Below are 7,636 nucleotides of genomic sequence, written 5' to 3'. Positions count from 1 at the left end.
TCTTTGAAGAATCCTAACGACTCAGTCGCGTCATCAATAAGGTTTGATTCAGTAAGGGTGCTCATACACTGTTTGACCGAAGCCAAATATTTGACAGCTAAAATTCATTCAAAAAAACATTCTTATATTTATGTAAAGTATTTTGGGATAATGTTACAATCAGTAATAGTGTTTTGGAATCGATATCAGGTGTCTTGGCCAGATTCCAGACCAGAAAAATTGCATTGAGACCATTTCGAATTCTGCATGAATCTTTTCACTGTTGTTCGAGCGTTTTCGAACACTTTCGATGCTTGGTTAAAAAAAAACCGTCCTTGATGGTCTGTGTTGCTTCTTCAAGCTCCTCCTTCTTCCAACGTTGTCTGTCCATCTTTTGTAATTCCGCGACATCTGGAATCAATTAGACCAAAGAAAAGCTTCAAATCTGTACGACTAATTCACCCCACAGAAACGTGTACATGTCACCCCACACAACATGCAAAAATTAAAATGCAATTAATTTCATTCATTGCTATCAAACTTACAGTTTCTGCATCAAATTCTTCCTCCTCTGTAGGCGAACAGAACTTTACTGCCCAATACATGATAAGTTTGTTTAATCAGCGGAAAAAAACCTTAAAACCTCAAAACCACGATCGAAAATTTAACATTTTCTGACAATCAAAGTGCTTGTTGTGTTCATGCTACCGTTTCCCTATACTTGTGAAATTTTACCAATGTTTTTTTACGTTAGGTACATACGGTTCAACAATAGAAGGAGGCGATATTATAAAAAATCCAAATTTAGCCGTACTTTTTGAGATATAGGGGTGGTCCAAATCACCCTGTATGACCAAATCACCTCGTGTTACCCTACTGATCAAATATATTCGACGCAAAATAAGCAAATATTCACTTATTGGATGCCTAAAGTATTCTGTTCGTCAAACCTGTTGGTTCATGATTAGGTTACCTTAAATATTTCATTCGAACTTATTCCATGTTCGAGGTTTGACATTGTTTGCCATTGTTGATAATTGAAGAGATAACGAAACGTACGTGAAGATGGATTTTGGATAGCTCCCAGGCCTGAAATTCTATAAGGCCACTGCCAGAGATGTCCACAGCAAATTTAAGTTCGTTTTCTCCAATAATTTTCCAGATAGCTCGCGATTTGGCAAGGGATTTGCAGTTGTGGACAGAAAACCAAGTTTCTCGTCACAAACCAGACAATGAACTCGAAAATGTATGAGAAGAATGTCTATAGAAACGTCTTCTTCCGTTTTTTAAGGCTCAAAAAGGTCCGGTGAAGTTTTAGCCAGATTTGGCAAGCTGCCACTACAGTCGAAAAGTGCTTTAGTGGTACTGTGACTAATGTAGAGTCCAAACTTTGATGGAAGGTCCGAAGAAAAGTACGAAAATTCATCAATTTTTTGAATATTTTTTTCGATATACTTTTCTGAAAAGAACAATAAATGATTTGCATTTTTATATAATAATATTTTCTGTACCTTCAATAAATCCCAAGATATAATTGATTTTGTGATTCCGGATTCCAAATGGTTCAATCGTTACATCCATTTCATGCCAAACTCATATAGTGGTTCTCAGATTTTCATCAAAATTTCTAGGTAATATTTCTTTTACGGACTATAAGAACCTTCATATAGATATCCATTTTGATTAGATATTTAGATATTTTATAAGCCAATCTAATGGTTTCTAACTACGCAAGTAATAGATTCGGAATAATATTAGTTCATCTGTTATATTTTTCATAATAGGAATATCGGTAAATTTCTTTTTTTTTATATTTAAAGTGTTGCTCATCGCTAGTCACAACTTTTTCCCATCTTTCTGGCAATTCACGGATCCCTTTGCGGAAATAATCGGCTTGTCGGCTAACCACGAATCGATCCAATTTTTGACTTCATCAAAATTGGAGAAGTGCTGGTCAACCAGGCTATGTTGCATCGATCGAAAAAGGTAGTAATCGGACAGAGTAATTTCTGGAGAATACGGCGGGTGGGATAAGATCTGCTAGTTCGTGTTGCGTTTGTGACGGATCTTGATCGAGTAAAGTCTCCAATTCTTCGTCTTCAAATTTTTTCAGCGATCCGGACCGTCTTCGTCTTCCAAGTCAAAATTACCACTTTTAAACCGTGCACACCACGTCTGACACGTTCGCTTAGTTGGAGCATGGTCTCCATAAATTTCCACCAAAATGCGATGACTTTCCGCAGCTTTTTTCTTCATATAGAAGTAATGAAGTAACACTCCCCGCAAGAACACTCTCGTTGGAACGAAATTCGACATATTCGAAGAGGCAAAAAACTATGTTGTTTACGCTGCAACTCTTTGACATATACTGAAAAAGACGCGCAATGACAGTAGCTTTACAACGAATGTCTGGAAATTTGATTCACTGGAATAATAATCAAGTTACACCATCTGTTGTAAAACCGAAGAAACTTACCGGGACACCTAATATACTTTTTATTCTAGACATGAATAATATTTTAAGCTACTTTTCATGAATTTCGAATAAAAATTGATAATATATATTTAATATAATTTAATGACTTATCTATAACTGCTTGGGGCAGTATGACCATGAATTTTTTTAACATAACCTGTAAATACAGCTGTCAAAATTTGTAACATAGTTGGAAATAACTGATGTGGAATCATGGTGCGGAATTATACCAGAACATCCGATCGAAAAAAGTGCGGCTTGAACGCGGCAATTAAAGCGGTGAAGAGTGTTACGTAAGTGCGACATGCAGTCTTAGTGCATTGTGTCCCGCGAGAAACACTTGAACGTTATTTACATTGTGCAGATCCTTTGCAGCTCTAGCTGCTCGGATTATTTGGTAATGTTTTTACGATGGAGCAATATTGACGTAGGATTACGTCTTTGATTTCTATATAGGGGTCACTCTACGAAAAATGTAACGTTTATTAAGAGTTTTCAAATGCATATTACGCAGAATCGTTCTTACGATAGATGTTATAATATATACCAATGAGTCAATTCCTCCTATGATAGATTGAGCAGTAGAACTAAGAAGACTTCATTGTGATAGTCTGCAAACGAACGTTATTTCACCGAAAAAGCTTCTGCTCCCGATGCCTAATAATAAGAATAAGATAATGGAAAGAGCTCACAATAGCATAGCTATCCATTAAAAATAAAGTAACTTCATGATGTATCTTACCTAAAAATATCACGAAATCGTGAGTATTTTCAACTTGTTTCTTCGATTCTTCCCTATTAATTTCATATCCAATGTAATCATTGAAGAAATTTTTTTGGTTCACCTACCATATACCGTTCTGAATCATATTTCGGACACTTTGTTCTAATATCTTGAAATGCTTAATGCACTGATGATATAACTATAAAATTAATATCACAATTGCTTCTTTAGAGTAATCCCGTGGTTTCACTATCATCTCATATGAGAACATTTGAATTATAACATAATCGACAAAAATCTGACACTACTTATAACCATTTGTGTTTGACGTTTGCTTAGCGTGAGCTCGTAGAACTTATCCGTTCATAAATATTTAAATTTCTCCCGTGTTTTATCAGTTCTCATCATCGTTAACAGTTTACTGTGATTGCTTGGTAAGTATTTCGCAGCTTATTATGAAATATAATCAAGTCTAATGTAATTTTCGTAAAAAAAACAAAATAAAGTATCCGAAATTAGATTCAGTGTTAGGTACCAAAGTAGGAAGCCTCAAAGCATATTGAACTAATTTATTGAAAATATCAACCAAATAATACCTGTGCATAAAGCTCACATCTGTTTTATGCATCATATGCCTTAAGCGTCCGAAATATGATTCAGAACGGTACCTCATCTACCATTCCAGCCTGTTATGTTTCCCACTGATATTCATTAATCATTTTCAGTTAGACAGTTGAATTTCATGCCAGAAGCTTATAGTCTTTCTCTGTTCGTTGCAAACCGTTTGAAGGTCATGAGTACATACAACAAACGGCCCTTTTCAGGGATACTTTTTAGAGTTTTAAATGAGTTAAACTAACAGATTTATGAACAATGAAAAGAATTACATTTAAAATAACAAAGTATTCTGAATAATCACAGTCCTACGTTAAACTTCCGTCCGTGCCCCTAGGCTCAGACCCTTCTACTTTTTTTTTGTTTGCTGATCCACATATACTTCATCTACCATTCCACCTTGTTATGTGTCTAAGTTAAACTAACAGATCTCTGAACAATGAAAAAAATTACATTTCAAAAAACAACCGTTCTGAACAATCACAGTCCTACGTCAAACTACCGTCCGTGCCCATAAGCTTATACCCTTCTACTTAGGGGGACCATATTATCCCTATCTACCCTATATAATATATCCTTCATGTAGTGGAGATTAATAGAAAATCACCGAGATTACGAATAACCACGTCCCCATCGAGATTTTATTCGTCATGTATGCCAAACAAATGCCGATTGTGACGTCTAGCGCTATCGATTTTAATGTGGACTATTCGTTTCTTCATTTCATCTCTTAATATTCCTCGGTGTCCGGTGTCCGTTACCATTGTTTTCGTTTTTTTCGCATTGATTAGTAATAGCGAAACTTTCTGCCGCTTTAAATAGTGGATGTACCAACGTTTTAAATCTCCTTTTTACTGGTGTTGAAAAATAAAAAAAAAGTATCGATCGTTGCAAATTGTGAAACTCCAAATAAAGTTTGCGCCCACTAGTCTCCACAATATTATTTTTGCTTTTGACGTAGGACTACGCCTTTGAATCCTATATAGGGGGTCACTCTATTAAAAATGTAACCAAAAATTAAGGGATTTCAAATGCATATAACGCAAAATTATTATTTCGATATATGTTATATAATATACCCTTAGATAAGAAATTTATTCAAAATTTTTTTTGATTATGACACAAACAGTGAGGATTGTAAAAGAAGTGAACAGTCGAGCGAATAAGGTAGGTATGTTTTTTTAGATTTTACTCGCTGCTTGCGCTGTGGGAGAAGAGCACGCACCTGAACACACGAACTGTTTAGAGTATTGAATAAGTTGAATTTACGGATTTCTGAACAGCTACAAAAACTTTTTTTTTTTTTTTTTTTTTATCTTCGCTTATTTTTCGTCGGCCTATTTCCGCCACTTTAGTGCCAATCACCGACATCAGGGAGGCGACTCCACCTGTTCCTACCTATCAGACTCAACAACTCATGAGCCGGGCCAACTTCTTTTACTTCCGCTCCGAAGGAAGACGTAACCAGAGATTTTTCGCCTCAGAAAATCCCAACGACGCCAGCTGGGATTGAACCCAGGCCGATCGGATTGTGAGGCTGTTACGCTAACCATACAACCACTGGCGCCGTCCTACAAAAACTTTATTCAATAACGATTGTTTTCAAAGTGCTACGTCAACTCAGATCCTGCTACTTTTTTTATTGATCAAGATCAGCGATACATTTAATCTTTCTATCTATATCAGGGTGATATTGCACATCGATCACACCAGCACGATATGCATACTTTTCGGCGCAGTGCTTCGTTCAGCGGTAGCACTCCGACGGAGCACACTGTCGTAGTGAAAGGGTTAAAAGAAGCAAGATATAGAAGTCATCGTCGTGTTGCATACTAATGATGACGATAGGCATGCGACTGCAAGTAGCGACGATTTCGAATCATAGCTGAAAATAGTCATTCTCATGGAACGAAAGTCTTTGTTTTTCATGTAAGCGACGCAACAGCAACAGTCATCGTCGCGTTGCATAGGTGCCATGACGATAGAGATTTTTCGTAACATTAACGATTTTGATCGGGTTTCTTCATATTGGTAGTCATTTGCTTTGAGCAGAGAGTTCCTCATAATGGGCGAACACCAAATTATTGCGGGAAAGGTGAAGCGGATGATTAAGGCAAATCCCAACGTCTCAAGCCGTGATTTGGCTAAAAAGATCGGCATGTCGCAGAGCTACGTCCAGAATGTAAAGAAGAGAGCTGGACTACATACATACAAGGTACAGAACTTCCCAAACCGCGATGAGCGGCAACAATCGACGGCTAAAACTAGGGCACGGAAGCTCTACGAGAACATGCTGACAAAATATGGCTGCTGTGTGATGGACGACGAAACGTATATAAAAGCCGATTTGAAGCAAAATCCGGGGTTGGAGTTTTTCACCGGCAAGAGCAAGTTCGATGTGGACGACAAATTTAAGAAGAAGAAAATGTCGAAGTTCGTCTCCAAATATCTCGTTTGGCAGGCCATCTGCTCTTGCGGACTGAGGAGTGAACCTTTCGTGATAAAGGGCACAGTCAATAGCGAGATCTACAAATCTGAGTGCCTTGAAAAGCGCCTTTTGCCGTTCTTGCAGCAGCACGACGAAGCTCCGCTATTTTGGCCAGATTTGGCATCATGCCACTATTCTAAAAGTGTCCTGGAGTGGTATGAGGCCAATTCTGTCCATTTTGTTCTAAAGGACATGAACCCGCCGAACTGTCTGGAGCTGCGCCCGGTGGAGCAGTACTGGGCAATAATGAAGCGGGAACTTCGGAAGAGCAAAAAGACAGTCAAAGACGAGAAGGACATGTTAAGAAATGGAAAAAAACTGAGAAACTGGTACCGGATGACATTGTAAAGACTTTGATGGAGGGCATCAAGCGAAAATGCGTTCAATTTTACACTCAAGGCTCCATCGATTAACTTTTCTTTTGATTTTAGAGGTAAATATATGTATAAAACTACCCTAAAATTTTGGTTTGATTCTAAACATTATAAGAAAATTGGCATGACATTTTCGGTGTCGCAATAATTTCGTGTTCGCCCTTTATGACACTTCTTCTGTTTGATTGCTGTAACCAAGATGAATAGTCATATAGGGGTATCACCACTGCTGTTACGATGACTTTTATTTGTACTGCGCACGAGTCTTAACTGAGTGTAAATAGATGCGAATTGTTTCCATCCCAGATCAACATCCTGCCCAATCATCAAACGGTATACGCAGCAATTCAGCAGACGGCAATGGTATATATGTCCCCTGACGACTACAAGATCGTTATAAGATACGGATACATCGTCCGATTGGAAGTCATGAACATCAATTTAAAATCTCGAAATCTTCATCAACTGTCAGAACACATATCTTCCAATGCCGCGTGGAATAACAGAACTAAGCCTTGTGATCGTGAGGCAGTTATGGGGGGATTGTAGTTTGAAGTATGAAGAATCCTGCGAATGATTTTCTCAAAAATAGATTCGAATCACCCAAATATTCCCCAGTGGAAAATTGAATATTGAAGATACCAATCATCACTATTTTTGCAAATAAATATCTACTGCAATGTCATTTTGCTCTGACATGTATAGATAGGATTTCTGATGTAGTATCCCATCTCGCTTCAGACTTGTCTTGAACCGACGTTTCACATATTTCTGGCCAGTGCAGTCAAAGCCATCTTCAACTTGCATCCAGATCGCCGTTTCGCCATCGTTATGCAGTTTTCGTACGCCTCTAACGCCTGAACGATTCCAGAATATATACGAAAACTTTCCGTGTACCGTCGGCGATGAGGGTAACGAGATAATGGATTCCCCCCAACGATTCGTATTCAAACGACCCGCAAACGACCAACTCTCTACTC

At 37.9% G+C, this 7,636-nt stretch overlaps 1 long non-coding RNA gene across 1 annotated transcript; it reads right to left on the bottom strand.

Annotated features, from left to right (window-relative positions):
• Positions 1–103: 103 nt before the first annotated feature.
• Positions 104–562, bottom strand: LOC129767958 (uncharacterized). Its single transcript, XR_008741602.1, has 2 exons — positions 525–562; positions 104–390 (listed from the first exon to the last, which is right to left on the bottom strand). It is a non-coding gene; the product is annotated as an uncharacterized LOC129767958 (long non-coding RNA).
• Positions 563–7,636: the final 7,074 nt, after the last annotated feature.

This window comes from Toxorhynchites rutilus, chromosome 2 (genome assembly GCF_029784135.1).
Source record: "Toxorhynchites rutilus septentrionalis strain SRP chromosome 2, ASM2978413v1, whole genome shotgun sequence".
Lineage (NCBI taxonomy): Eukaryota > Metazoa > Arthropoda > Insecta > Diptera > Culicidae > Toxorhynchites > Toxorhynchites rutilus.
The sequence above is the reverse complement of the archived record's forward strand: the minus strand, read 5'-3'. Positions and strand labels throughout refer to the sequence as shown.